The sequence below is a fragment of the Vipera ursinii genome (genome assembly GCF_947247035.1).
Source record: "Vipera ursinii genome assembly, chromosome: 13".
In the NCBI taxonomy this organism is placed as follows: domain Eukaryota; kingdom Metazoa; phylum Chordata; class Lepidosauria; order Squamata; family Viperidae; genus Vipera; species Vipera ursinii.
This window is the reverse complement of record NC_139526.1, coordinates 1,347,043-1,362,305: the sequence shown is the minus strand read 5'-3', so window position 1 is coordinate 1,362,305 and position 15,263 is coordinate 1,347,043. Positions and strand designations below refer to the sequence as shown.

The window sequence follows — 15,263 nt, the reverse complement described above, 5'->3', positions numbered from 1 at the left end:
TGCCAGATGGGCAGTGGGCTGTCCCAAGCAGGGGCTCCTCAGGGGCCGTTCTTTGAAAGAGGTGCTGCTGCTCCCGTAACGAGGTGATGCTTCTTCTCTTCCTCCTTGCAGATCCATCTGTAGTGACGAGAGCCTGACCTGACCTCCGAGGGCCAACTGCCCCTCCCCCCAGCCTTGGGGATGAGCGCTCAGCGGACTGAGGAGAGGCAGCCGAAGGGTCAGGGGATTCCTTTGGCCCCGGATTCCTCCCACTTTCTGAGACCAGGAGGGTGCCCTGAGCGCCCCAGCTTTGCCCTGGAGACACCTCTGCTGTCCCGAGAGAAGGGGGGGCTGGGTGTCCCTGCTTCCCAGCTGGGGAAGAAGAGCCATTTCACACATCCTGCATCCTGCGCCGTGTCTTCAGATGTTTATTTTTCCTATGGTCGAAGCCGCTGAGCAGACAGAGGAGGTCGCCCTGTTCTTGGGGAGCCCCTTCTGGAAAGTGGCATCCCGGTGGGGGAGGCTGCCTGGGTGTTTAATGGTTGGTGTGTCGCTTCCCAACAGAGGAGGGGGCGATTCCGCTGTACGAAACGCTGCCAGTTTCCTGTTTTCTGGACGGCTGGTGCGTTTCCTCTGCCTGCCTCGCCTTTTGCTGTGCAAGAAGACCGTCTGTCTTCTGAGGAAGCCACTAGCTCAGGAAGCATCTTTCTTTCTTTTCTTTCTTTCTTTCTTTCTTTCTTTCTTTCTTTCTTTCTTTCTTTCTTTCTTTCTTTCTTTCTTTCTCTTTCTTTCTCTTTCTTTCTTTCTTTCTTTCTTTCTTTCTTTCTTTCTTTCTTTCTTTCTTTCTTTCTTTCTTTTTGTCTTCCCTGTTTAAATGTCAGCCTCCCTGGCACAGAGAGATCGAATTTTGTATTTGATTTCAATTAGCAAGGCATAAATTATACTTAATTTTCTACTCCCAGAGACGGGATGCGTCATAGTTCAGCCATTGACAATGGAAGGATTCATTGCCTGGAAGCAAAATTGCCTCTCTGCCACCTTCTCCCCTCCTCCCACATCTCCCTCTGAGTCTCCACCATCTACCCGAAGGATGCAGACATTGCAAAGTCTCCACCCGGAGCTAAACTCACCCCTCAATAAAATCTTGCAACAGCAGCTTCTCTCTTGTGTGTTTATCAGCTCTTGGTGGTGGGGGGGAAGCAGATGCCTTTGGCAAAGGGGGGTTCACATGGGTGGAGACGGGGTACCAAGCAGAGAAAATACCACATGCTTTTGGCTCTAGAAGAGTAAATGCAGGGTGGCTGTGAAAAAGCACAAAAAACACTTAATGCTCATTTTAATTTTCATCAGAGCCGCTTATATCCAGGCAAAAAGAGGTATTAACACCGAGCAGTTCTAGCTGATTCTCACTAACCCAGCTGTGTGTGGGGAGAGGTGCAGTGTGGCCTCCAGCTGTTGCTGAACCACAGTGACAATCCGCATAGCCCACAGAGGAAGATACTGAGAGTTGTAGCTGAGCAACCTTCTTAATCCTGGCATGCCTTCTTTTATTGCACCCCACACCCCCATCACCATCTTTCCTTGGGAAATAAGCATTATGCAAACTGCAGAGACAGGAAGTGAAGATATTGCAGGAGAAGAAAACGCAGCTAAAGCTCCTTTGCACCACTGCCGTGCCCCTCCCCCCCTCCTCCTCCCTGCCCTTGCCTGGCCATTCCCCCTTGACCGCTTTCTTGGTCTTCACCTGCCTCCTCACCCATTCGCCCTAGATTTGGTTTGTGTTTATGTTTCTCCTTACACGCCCAGCTCTTTTCTGCCTAACAGAGTGGGCAAACTCGCATCCTCGTAACAGACCACCGGCCAGCCATTATATTTGTATGTCTTAAAATGTCTCCCTCCATCTTTCCATCCTGAGGTCTCACATTCTTCTAATTGCTCTGTTTTCTCTCTATATAACTTGGAATCATCAGTTCTATTTTCCTTGTCAAACCTAATTTTCTGTCCTTTATAAATGAATAATCCCTCTGTCACAATTCTTACTTCATCTTTCTTTCCATGCCCACGGGACAGAGTCATTATTTCATATTCCTGGACTATCTTCGGAGCAGTCCTGGGAGCCAAGCCGAGAGGCGACCATTTGAAATGAGATACCAACCTTTGAATGCCCGGCCTCAACCACCAGCTGGGGCTGCTCGATGGCAGAGCCCCTGGCTCCATTCAGACAACAGGACATACCATGGTTAGTTGCAGTCCTGGTTAGGCACCCATATCATTGCTCGGCTTCACTAACTCCTACGATGGCAGTTTTCTTTGGTGCGGAGCCTCTGGAGGGACGTTGTGGGCCAGCTTCAGAATCTGACTGCCCGTGTTTGAAATAACGTCTGAAGTGAGCCTTGGAATCTCGCTGGTCCAGGAGAAAGAAACTCCGGGTTGCTCGGAAACTAGTCAGGACAGATCAAAGGCTCCCTGTGAAGCCGACAAGCTTCTTCCTTTTGCTGCATAATGAAAACAGAACATCTCCCATCTCCCCCCATCTCTGGTGTGTTTCCACACTGCCATGCATAATCCCTATCTAGCAGGCAGGGGGAAATCATTTTACCACCTCGTACAATTGTGCCACTGGAAAAAAGCAACTGTATTTTTTTAATCAACAAAATGAAGAAGTAGTGAACTATAAAATTGCTAATTATTTTCTAGTAAATTTACTTTTGAATAACTTGAGACACCAATTACAGGGACCATTAAGCACCATTAGCAGGGGGTGTGCCAAGGCTGGATGCTGCTCGCAGCGGGCAAAGCGAGCGGAAGCTTTGATTTCCTGCTCAGAGGCGGGCACGGACAGCCTGCCCTCTTGCCTCTCTCCCATCCTTTGCCAGAAACTTAAAAAGTCATCAAATGTTTAATTATGTATTAAATTAGAATAGAGGGGTTTTCAGGAAAAGAAAAAAGAAGCCTGGTATTGCTGTACTGGGATTCTAGCATCCCTTGAGGGAAAAACACTCTTCCTCTTCACTCAGAACCTTGTTCCTAACTGTGCCAGAGGATCCTGGCATGAAAGGGGGGGGGAGTTCACATTGTCCCTTGGGATACCCTTCCAAGCCGGCTGGCAGCCTTCTCTTCCACTGTCAGGCCAGTCAGATTTTGTTCCTGCTTTGGTCTGGTTAAAAAGGTAAAGGTAAAGGTACCCCCGCACACACGTGCTAGTCGTTTCCGACTCTAGGGGCCGGTGCTCATCTCCCTTTCAAAGCCGAAGAGCCAGCGCTTGTCCCAGGACGTCTCCGTGGTCATGTGGCCGGCATGACTAGACGCCAAAGGCGCACGGAACGCTGTTACCTTCCCACCGGAGTGGTCCCTATTTTTCTACTTGCATTTTTACGTGCTTTCGAACTGCTAGGTTGGCAGAAGCTGGGACGAGTAACAGGCGCTCACTCTGCTACACAGCACTTGGGATTCGACCCGCCAAACTGCCGACCTTCTGATCGACAAGCTCAGCATCCTAACCCAGTGAGCCACCACGTCCCTCTGGTCTGGTTAGTACACCCCAAAAGGTGACGATGTGGGTGTGTGTTCAAGGCTTGTGGCCACCCCCACCTCTCTGGGCGGGCACAAAGTGCTCAGGGCTGGTGTGCCCTTCACACTGAAATGGAGGCAACCACTGCAACCACAATGACCTGTTGCTGACATCTCCCCCCCCACACACACACACACTTAGAGCTTCAAGGTGATCCTATTTCTCTTTCCACCCTGAGAGGGCTGGAGGGCCGTGTTTCCAAGCATCGGGCCCCATGTTGGTTACTCATCTACATTCAGACCAATCCATAGTTTTGTGCAGCTTCTTTCAAGGGGCTCAAAGCAGCCAAAGGCAACAATCCTTGGCCTCTTTCAGAGACTGGGCTGGAAGAGCCTTTCCTCCTGTCCTCCAGGAGGGCCAGTGAACAACTCCTTCTGCAATTCTTGACTTGTCTCGGCAGTGCAGTTGGGGGAGGGCCCGGTTCCCACGTGGGCTGCTTTCACCTCCCAGCTGCAGCTTATGACTTAACAACAGTTAAGGACCCATATGCCAGCCTCAAAAGTCATACTCTGAGGGCTTCTCATCAAACTTGAATGCGATGCCCCGAGTACAGGTTTGGACTCTACTTAAAAAGTAAATTATTGACTGAAGTGAAGAGGCGAAGGAAATGCTTATTAAATCTGCAGACAATGCAAAAATGGACAGGGTAGTGAATACATAGAAAAACAGAAATAAATTTCAAAAAATCTTGGTTAGAGGCTAAAAAAATGGGTTGAAAATAAGAGATTGAAATTTGACAGGTAAATGCAATTTACTGCTTAGGAGAAATATATCAAGTACACAAGGGTAATATGGGATCTTGGACTAGTAGCTGAATATAAATTAAAGGTAGACGTTTCATATTCTTCAAAAGATTGCACGACAAGCTGACTGTAACTTAAGTTGATCCTAGCCTTCTTCTGGATAAAAGAGAACAGTATAAGATGGATGGTTTCACAGTTGGTGGTGGCCCGGCATGTAAAGCTCTAGGTCTCTCTGGAGAGAGGCATGCAGAGGGGCGCTCCAGAGTTCAGTCCTGGGCCCTGCACTTTTCAACATTTTCATCAATGATGCAGACAAGTGGATGGAAAGGCTACCCATCGTAGGTGCAGACACACAAAGCTGTAGGAGGGATTGTTAGCATTTCAAAAGATGGGCTCAATGTTCGAAAGAATCCTAGTATACTTGAATATTGGGGCCTCTCTATCAATATATAATTTAATGGAGAGAAATCCACAGTTCTACATACCAATAAAAGAGAATATTTGTAGCTCAGGGTTGAAATAAGTGGTCCTTGGTGCTCTCTGAGCTTGGTTGTTCTCTTGCAGATGTTTCATTAGCCAAACTAGGTAACATCATCATTTGATGTCTGCAAGAAACCAACCAAGTTCAGAGAGCACCAAACACCCCACAGTTATACATTCTAGTAGGGCAAAACCAGATGCACAGGTACAAGATAGGCAGTGCCTGGCTCAACAGTAACACTTGTGAGAATGGTCTAGGTATCCTGGTAGACCACAAATTAAACACCAGCCAATCTCCTGCAGCTGCCAAAAGAGTCAATGCAATCTTGGGCTGCATCAACCAAGATATGGTAGCGAGATCATGGGAAGTCATAGTTCTTCTGTAAGCTGGTCTGGTCAAACCACCTGGAATAACTGTGTACGTTTCTTGTGACAATATAAGGATGACATCAAGAAAGGGAAGGAGTGCAGAAACAAGTATTAAAGATAATGATTGACTTGGAGATTAAGTCATATGAAGAACAATTAATGGAATTGGCTGTGTTTACCTAAAGAAGTGAGCACCTGTTACTCGTCCCAGCTTCTGCCAACCTAGCAGTTCGAAAGCACGTAAAAAATGCAAGTAGAAAAATAGGGACCACTACGGTGGGAAGGTTCCGTGTGCCTTTGGTGTCTAGTCATGCCAGCCACATGACCACGGAGACGTCCTCGGACAAGCGCTGGCTCTTCGGCTTTGAAACAGAGATGAGCACCGGCCCCTAGAGCTGGAAACGACTAGCACGCATGTGCGGGGGAACCTTTACCTTTACCTTTTACCTAAAGAAGAGAAGGCTGGGAGGAGGGGGAGACAGACCTGATAGGAGCCTTCCAATATTATCACAGGGAAAGAGACTCTGAATTTATTCTGCATAGTATCTGAGAATAGGACAAGAACCAATGACTGAGCAAGCTACTGTGAGAAGTCTAAAGTCACAATAAGGTGGAATTTCCTGACCATGAGAATGATCAGTCATTAGGTGATCAGTCTGCCTCCTGGAGGTTCTCAAGAAGAGTTGAAGAGGCACTGGACTATACTTCGACCTGTGCTGGAGTTGAACTAGAAGATCTCCAAGCTCTTTTCCAAAACTATAATTCCATTATCACCCTGTGACCATTTAGAAGAAGACAAAAGATCGGAACAGGACACAGATTACTGGACTTAAATTCTAAGAAGGCAGATTGTGACACAACAGCGTCTTTTCTGGCATCCAGTCGCACCATCTTCCAGACAGGCCAGCTGTGCCTGGAGGTGATAAGCTCAGTCTAAGAAATAGCAGGGAGTGAAACATGTAAACAATTTCACACCCAGAGAATGTCTTACTGGGATGGGAGAAGAGAAAGGAAGGGAACCTGGAGATGAATTGCCAGGAAGGGGCAGTTTTGAGAGGAAGAAGATGGCTAGCATCAAAATGGATCAATCAAATCAAAATGAATCGAGACAGCATTTGCTGTTGAAGATCTGCTGGTTCTAGAATGGACACTGAAGAATTTCAGGTGATGAGAAAATTAATGAAGATAAAAGGGGAGCAGACTTTGACGCTTACCTGAACAGAGGAAGAAGAGAAGCAGAAGAAAGAATATGAACTTGCTGCCAGCTAAGCATCAATAAAGCCCTTGATTAACTCTGATGGGAGCTTTAGGGATAACTACACATATAATTACAGTCTTAAGTTAAGACTGCCTCATTAGAAGAATTATATGGCAGATAGGAAACCAGATAATCTAATAACCTAGGAATGCTAGATGAAGCAATAAATTCATTCACTGGGATTTTTTACTGCATACAAAGATCCTTTATAGCCCAAACTATAAGAGACACTGGACAAAGACTTTTGTGTCAGATAAACTACTGCTCACTGGGTTCACCTTGCATGAGTGAAAGAGAAAGCAGTGTTCTTTGTGTAATGAATAAAGCAGAAGAAAAGGAAGGTTTGCATGTGGAGTTCATCTGGTTCAGCCTGCGAATATCCAGCCTTCAGGACAATACGCTGGCAGGGGTGGGGCCCGAGGGACAAATAGCACCGTGTGGTGAATAAAAGCCTGTGGCTGAGATGGAAAGGAGGGTTTGGGCTGAGCGCTCTGACTGAGATCCGGAGGCTTTGCAGCCCCAGTGGAGTCAGAGGTGAGGTCCCGTGGGTGGCCTTTGTCAAAGGTTGGCAGAGATGCTCAAAGAGGCAGGCTAGGCAAAGCCAGGACTGAGGCGCTGAGGCTGCAGCAGTTGAGGGAGGAGAGCAGTTAACAAGGCAGCAGAACCCAGAGTCAGTCCAAAGCATCCTGCAGCCATTGGGGGCGGAGACAATATTTCCCAAACTGCATCCCCATCTTTGCCAGGAGGGTGAGGGGAATGGCTAGAACTTTTCCAAGAAAGGCTTCAGCAGCAGCAGGAGGACGGACGACTCTCCAGAAAGACGCTTGTAGAAGATAGACCACCTAGAGAGGTCAAACATCCAGAACGGGCTTAAGCCAAGAGAGAGAAAGAGCAGAAGGCAGAAAGAACTGCAGGGCCAGGTGCCAGTTGCAACGGTTGGGCCGGGGAGACAAAGCGACAGGTTCTGGCAGCTGCTGGGGGTTTTTGCCTGCCAGATTAAAGTCCCCGAGTTGGCAGACGGAGGTGAGGCTGAGGCTTTCTCTGCAATGTTTGGGAGACCTGCCTCAGTCAATGTCCTAGTCCAGGCCCAACTGAGAGCATCTCCTGCTCCTCCAGTCAGAGAGGAGGAGAATGCAAAGAAGATGGTGCTGGCCCTGGGGGAGTAACCAAGGATGCATCCAGCAGAGAGCGTTCTGATGGCCACAGGGTGAGTTTGTAGAGTTGAGGGCAAAGTTACTGGACTTAGGACTCATGTGGCCAGAGCAGAGAGGTAGCCCACAAACAGTCCTTGCAAGTCCTACCAAGCCCAGTCCGGTTCTGTCTGAATGCAAAATAGGCAGTGGAACTGGTGGAGAATTATTCAGCAGCCAGGAGCTCAGAAGACACCCACAGTGGAGTTTCAGGTTTGGCCAAAGTCTCAGAGCAGGACTAGACAAAATTCCAAGAGAAAAAGCAATGTTCAGAGAACAAAACCTCTTAGACAACCTGATCCAGTAGGAAGAGAAGATCCAAAGAGGGCAAAACCTGTTAAGGAGAGCGAAAAGTAGTTCAAAAATGTCTGTTTGTAGTAACATAGGACAGTGTTTCTCAACCTTGGGAACTTTGAGACGTGTGGACTTCAGCTCCCAGAATTCCTCAACCCGCATGGCTAGCTGGGGAATTCTGGGAATTAGCAATAGCAATAGCACTTAGATGTATTTACTGCTCCACTGTACTTTATAGTCCTCTCTAAGCGGTTTATAGCAGGGCTTTTCAAGCAGTGGTATGGGTACCACCTGTGGTACATTGGCACCTGGCAGGTGGTACGCAACCATCCTAGAAAAGTGGTAGTGGGGGAGGGGAATGAGCTGAACCAGTGGCAGCATCGCACAAGCCTGAGTGAGAGACGGCTGGAGCTGCAGGGCTGTCAGGGCTCGGCAGAAGCGCCAGGATCAGTGCTTCTTCAGGGCTGTCAGGGCTCAGCAGAAGCACCAGGATCGGCACTGATCCTGGTGCTTCTGAGCCCAGAAGAAGCGCCGATCAGCTGGAATGTTGCAGCATCTCCAGGGTCTTGTGATTTACATTCAGATGCTTGGCAACTGATTCATATTTATGACGGTCACAGTGTCCCAGGGTCATATGAAGTGACCAAAATCTGCTGCAACCACCCAGCAGACGGGGGGAATAAAAACCACCCGCCACCCTGCCCCCACTGCCAATCCTCAACAGAAATGCTCACAACAATGAAAACCTCGGACAGAAGGAAGAGCACCTCCGGGCGGGCAGGCAGATGTCTTGCTTGGCTGTGGCTTGGGGGGCACTTTTTTCAGTGCCATTGTAACTTTGAACTGTCACTAAGCGAACTGTTGTAAGTCAAGGACTACCTGTGCTTCATCACTTTTTTCCTTTTGGGGGGGGCGGGCATCAAGTTTTTGACCCCTTGCTAGGCGACTGGTGGTACTCGGATGTTGCCCTATCCTAAAAGTGGTACAATGGGTGAAAAGGTTGAAAAGCCCTGGTTTACAGAGTCAGCCTGTGGCCCCCAACAATCTGGGTCCTCATTTTACCCACCTCGGAAGGATGGAAGGCCGAGTCAACCTTGAGCCGGACGGGATCAAACTGCCAAACTGCTGGCAGCCGGCAGTCAGCAGAAATAGCCTGCCATGCTGCATTCTAACCACTGCGCCACTGCGCCTCTTCTAGGTGGGAGTGGAAGTCCACATGTCTTAAAGTTCCCAAGGTTGAGAAATACTGACATGTAATTCAAGAAAATGCTTCCCCAGCAGAAAGGGGGCATGGCATCCATAGACGTCTGTGCCAGGAAGCCGAGAGGACCTTGTACACTGGCAGGAAATGAACCAGGCAGAACATCACCCAGATGGGCTTAGAGGCCGTCTCTGCTGTCTCTGGGCAAATGAGACATTGTCTGCTTTGCCTTCAAATCTTAGATCAGGTGGAGAAAACCAGTGCTAATCTTGTGACTGAGTTGCCAAAGGAAGTAACTGTCGGTATTCACCTGCCAGCGCGTGGGCACCTAACAGCTAAAGATGCACGTCTGCAACATCAGCAGGAAGGGAAAACAGTTGGTCTCAAGAGAAAATGATAGAAAAGCTGGAGGAAGACAGGGAGACAGAACGATTGTCTGCAATTTTACCTTCCCGTTTATTTATTAATCAAAATTATACATTCCCATCTCACTGTACTATATGTGATTCTGGGAAGTTTCAATAGAAAGAGACCATAGAAATCATATAAAAACATGCAAAGTTAAAAAGAGAGACAGAGAGCTTCCACAAGGCACCGTGCCAGATGGAGAGCCTGCCTTAGGCCAGAAGCCTGGGGCCGACCTCACCTCCTGGGATATATCCCACAGGGTGGGGCAATAGCGGAGAAGGCTCTCCTCCTAGAGCCCACCGCAGGGGTCCCTAACGTGCCCAGGTGGGATGAGTTGATGTAATAGGGATGAGATGCTCCTATGACACGCAGGGCTTCAAAGGTGATAGCCAACATCTTGAATTGCACCTGGAGGCAAACTGGCACCCAATGCAGTTCATGCAGCGGAGGCGATGCACGGGCAGCCGTAGAGGTGCCCATAAGTGCCCACACCACTCCATTTTTCAGGAGCTGAAGCCTCCCGATCTTTTCCAAGGGCAGCTCAGTGCAGAGCATGTTGTCCATCCAGGAGATGGCCAGACCATGACTGACTGAGAGGACTTCCTGATCCAAGAAAGGGCATAAGTGGCACCCAAGGCAAAGCTGAGATAAGATCCTCTTGGCTATGATCAGGATTTGCACGTCCAGGATGACCCCCAGATTATGCCCTGGGGCAATGCCACCCCACCCAGGAGCAGAGGTGACAAACCTCCAGGTACAGAAGAATTCCCCACCCACAGCCAGGCCGTCTTGCCAGGTCAAGAGAAAGCTTTTAGGCAGTTGGCAGAATTAGAAGCCAGCCCGTAGGAAGAAATGGAAGGTGGATATAAGACACACACCCCTTAGATCCCCATCGGAGGGCAGGGCTGGCAAAGGATAATGAGGGGATAGTGCCTGTGGTCTTGAGCCCTCGACAGAGGAGTCAGAGGAAACCCCACGAGTGAAGAAAAGGCGGACCAAGCCTTTGTTCCACAGAGCTGGATAGCAGATCTGCTGACCCTCCTGCACAAAACTCCTCTGACGATGGTGGAGGGCAGGCATAACTCTAACAGGACCTGGAGGCAGATTCTTTTGACCTGCAGTGATTGTGGGCCTCATGGCCAGTCCTGCCCATGAAGCCAAAGGGGAAGCAAGCACCACGGCTCCTGGTCCACTTCATGCATCGCCGTGGTTTAGTTGCCAACGCCAATCAAAGAAACCAGCATAGTTGGGTTATCGGTGATTCAGCCACTAGAAAGCTCAGGAAAAAACTTGCACCACCCTCAGCAGCACCGGCCATGACTGACGAGCTGATTAATCACATGAGATCCTGGCAGAGCAAGCCACCCTCTTTCAGCCTGCCCGTGCTCCTCAAAGGCGGCAAATCTGGAACCAGAGCAAAGCCACAGCATGTCACCAGGGAGTTGGCAGAGCCTTAACTGACTCTGAAAAGAAAAGGTCAAGTAAGTAAGTGTGGGTGTTATTTTGGCATATTCAGCCCTTGTTAATTCTTACATGGAAAAAGACCGGGGGGGGGGGGAGTGACTAGAGTGACTATGGAGAAGAAGGGTGGACGAACAAAATTCCAGTTCCAAAGACTATTGGAATATTCTCATTCTCTCCCTCTCTCTCTCCCTCCCTCTCTCTCTCTCTCTCTCTCTCTCTCTCTCTCTCTCTCTCTCTCTCTCTCTCTCTCTCTCTCTCTCTCTCACACACACACACACACGTATACTGGTATATATCACATAAAGGGAGTACAATCTCAGGTAAAGGGAGAAGCTATAAAAACTCAGTTACAGCAGAATCTGAAGGCTGTTCAGGAGAATCAAAAGTGTTGTAGGATATAAAAGTCACACTAGGAGACAAAACGGTGCAGTTGTTGCAAACTCAGGAATCTAACCTTCCCGTGAGCGGGAAGGCCCCTGGAGGGTGGCACAAGGTCTGCCTTGTACATAAAACCCAGTTAGGAAACGAGAAAAGAGGAAGATTTTGCAGAGCAAGCTTTTGACTGGCCCCTCGCTGTGCAGGTAGACAAGTCCCAGCTTAACCTCACAGCAGAAGCTGATCTGGGAATACTCTCAGAGGAATTAAAAGCGTTACAAGCAAGCCAAGTACCGATACACAAAACAAACACTTGAGACGCAAAATCAATAAGACAGAAAGCTTACCACATTCCAGAAACAGCTGCAGACAGACAGGGACAAAAAGTGCAAAATGTGTTACAGTTTGGTGTTGGCAAACATTCACACAATGAACGTGATCCACCCCAAAGCTGAAATTAGGGTGGATTTCTGCCCTTCTGGTTATCAGAGAGAACTGGGACTCTCCCAAAATTCAAAATGCAGTAAACTTAATATATTGTTCATTGTCTTCAGGTTTGATTTTGAACTGAACCTGTTCTTCACCGTGCTGTGTGATACACCAAACAAGAGAAGCCCTCTTTCCCGTTTGTATGGGAAGAAATGGAGGTAGTGACAGATTTTATTTTCCTGGGCTCCAAGATCACCACAGACAGGGACTGCAGCCAAGAAATTAAAAGACGCTTGCTCCTGGGGAGGAAAGCCATGGCAAATCTAGACAGCACACTAAAAAGCAGAGGCTGCCAACAAAAGTGCGTATAGTCAAGGCTATGGTCTTCCCAGTTGCAATGTATGGCAGTGAAAGTTGGACCATAAGAAAGGCTGAGCGCCAAAGAATTGAGGCCTTTGAACTATGGTGCTGGAGAAGACTCCTGCGAGTCCCTTGGACTGCAAGGCGATCAAACCGGTCAGTCCTAGAGGAGATCAACCCTGACTGCTCTTTAGAAGGCCAGATCCTGAAGCTAAAACTCAAATACTTTGGCCACCTAATGAGAAGGAAGGACTCCCTGGAGAAGAGCCTCATGCTGGGAAAGATGGAGGGCAAGAGAAGAAGGGGACGACAGAGAAGGAGGTGGCTGGACGGAGTCACTGAAGCAGTAGGCGTGAGCCTAAATGGACTCCAGAAGATGGTAGAGGACAGGAAGGCCTGGAGGAACGTGGTCCATGGGGCCACGAGGGGTCGGACACGACTTCGCAACTAACAACAACAACAACAACAACCTTCTGGATTTAAGGCACAGCAGGTAGCAGATGGCAGAGTCCATCCAAGGCTTTATCTGAACTTCAAAGAGAAACCTGGTGGCCAAGTGGAACAGATTCCTTTAACACTCCCATCTCAGAAATGTCTCTTTCTCTTCCTCCCTCTCTCCCTCCTTCTCTCTCTCTTCAGGATAATGAGCCTTATTAAAGTAAATAAAAATACGATCATATGGCACCCTGCCACTTGGGTATAGCCACTTGGGGGAAATAAATGGGAAATGGCTCCCAGCCTGATGAGAGAACCTGGAGACGATGGGCAAGCTGCAGCTTTGATTCCGCCCTCCTGATGCCGAAACAGTTGGAGGGGCTGCTCTGGAAGCATCAACTCCGGGCACAGCTTGCAGGGCTTCTGAATGCCCAGGTCCTCTCCTGGCCTGTCTGAAGTCTGAAACTCTTTGGCTCTGTCCTGCAGCCTGAGGCATTTAAGTAACTTCATTGGCACCTCCAGGTCCACGTAGGATGGACTTTGTAGTACTCGCATTTGCTATTGTATTCCTCCATCTCATAGCAAAGATGAGAGACTTGAGGAGCATATGTTACATGCGCTACCAACTCATGTTCCTCGTTATCTTCCTTCATCTGCCTGTCCTTCCAAGCCTCATTCGTATCTCCCTGCTACACAGCTCTGATAAGAATCAAGGTGAGGAATAAGGGCCACGCAGGATGGACTTTGAAATACTTGCAATATGGGTTTTGTAGTACTGTTTCACTGACTAAAATGGGTTTTCTTGTATGTAAAATTTGCCTTTCTTCTAAAATAACAGAACTGGCAGAGAAGTATTCAATAAGTTTTAGATAAAATAGTTGCATTTTTAGGTAATGAACAAAGCAAGTATTCAAGCCCAGCATTGGGAAGCGCTGTCTGTGTATCTTACTGACACCCATTCTGATTTTTTTCCCTTGCAATTTTTTTTAACTTTTATTTAGCATACAAAGCTCCTTTTTATGGTTATCACTGGATCCTTTAATTCTTACAATATAACTTGGATAGATGATTATTTCTAAACCAAACAGCTTTTACTTTAAAGTTTCCTTGTTTTTTTTATTAAAAAGTTTTACAATACATTTTATCTTTAACAAACCAAAAAAAGAAAAAAAACCCTCCCAACCCCCTCCCCCCCCCCTCTTCCCCCTCCCCTCCCCAACCCTCCCCAACCCCTCCCTCCCTTTCCCCTCCCCCCCCCCGGCTTCCCAGAGCAAAATACAGGGTATAAAAATACAAACAATCATAATCTAACTTACGCAAACAATCCTAAACTATTTAAACTACCGAACTTTAACTCATATAAGAAAAACTCCAAACATATATATATATATATTATATCAATAATTATACAAATACAAAATAATACTTTCCAATCTAATACCAAAACACAGAATATAAAAATACAAACAATCATGATCTAACTTACGCAAACAATCCTAAGCTATTCAAACTATCAAACTTTAACTCATATAGGTAAATTCCAAACATACATATATATATCATATCAATGATTATTCAAATACAAAATAATACCTTCCAATCTAATACCCATAAAAACAATCTCAAATAAACCAATTTATATCAATTGTCTAAAACTATTCCTCATTCCAGCTAAGCTTTAAATTCACATTATCCTAATGTGTTATACAACTTAAAATACCAAAGATTACTTTCCAAACTTAAGAAATTTTTATATAATCACATCATTCTTATATTCTATTACCTATTCCAATATTACCCATAAAAATATTACAAATTAACTTCGATCACAAAGAAAACAATTTATATCAATTTTATAAAACTATTCTTCTATCCAACTAAAAGCTTAAAATTTTTCATCCAAATAACAAATCATAACCTACAGAATATCAATAAACACTACTACAAATCTTCCCAATTAACTTTTCATAATCATCTTAGAACTAAAGCAACACGAAATATTACATAATTATTTTATAAGGGTAGAAAATATATCCCCAAATATTTAGTCCTTCTAGCAATTCCAATTCCCATAATCCTTATTACATTACAATTATGTGACTAAATCTTCAGGCTTGATTCATTCGTCCAGAAGTAGCACTCCTCTTCCAATTTCTGGCCTTCTCCAGTGATAATGAAATTTGACCCACTCCTATATCTTTCACATCCATCTGCATTAACCCTTCAGCAACTTGCGGGTACTCTCTGGAACGTTGAGACTCTCTCTCACCTTTTTTCTTTGTAGATTCCAAAGATGGTATGGGGACTGCTTTTAAAACCTTACTGTAGAAATCACGTGCCTGAATCTCCGTAGTAAAACAGTACCTCGTACCTTCATAGGTCACCACCATACCCACTGGTATTTGCCATCTAAACTTAATATCACGTCGTCTCAATTCTTGTGTCAAAAAAGCAAATTCCTTCCTTTTTCTTAATATCTTTGCAGGGATCTCTTTTAAAATCAGAACTTTTTGCTCAGCAATTACAAAATCAATATTGTAGGAGGCCTGGATAACTTCATTTCTAATCATTCTCTTTGTAAAATAAACCACCACATCTCTGGGTAGTTTCCTTTGTCTTGCGATCCACGAATTAACACGGAAGATTTTATCTATATCTTGCATTATTTCATCTGCTGGTCGCTTCAACACCCCTTCCAAAGCCTCAG

At 46.6% G+C, this 15,263-nt stretch overlaps 1 protein-coding gene across 1 annotated transcript in view; it reads left to right on the top strand.

The window, feature by feature from the left end:
• The window catches only part of LOC310646566 (heparan sulfate glucosamine 3-O-sulfotransferase 4-like), a gene marked incomplete at its 5' end in the record, with an annotated part of 102,956 nt that extends 90,849 nt beyond the window's left edge, over positions 1-12,107 (top strand). Inside the window, 2 exons of the mRNA XM_083373133.1 lie at positions 112-855; positions 12,027-12,107. The remainder of the gene's footprint in view (positions 1-111; positions 856-12,026) is intronic.
• Between the last annotated feature and the right edge of the window lie 3,156 nt (positions 12,108-15,263).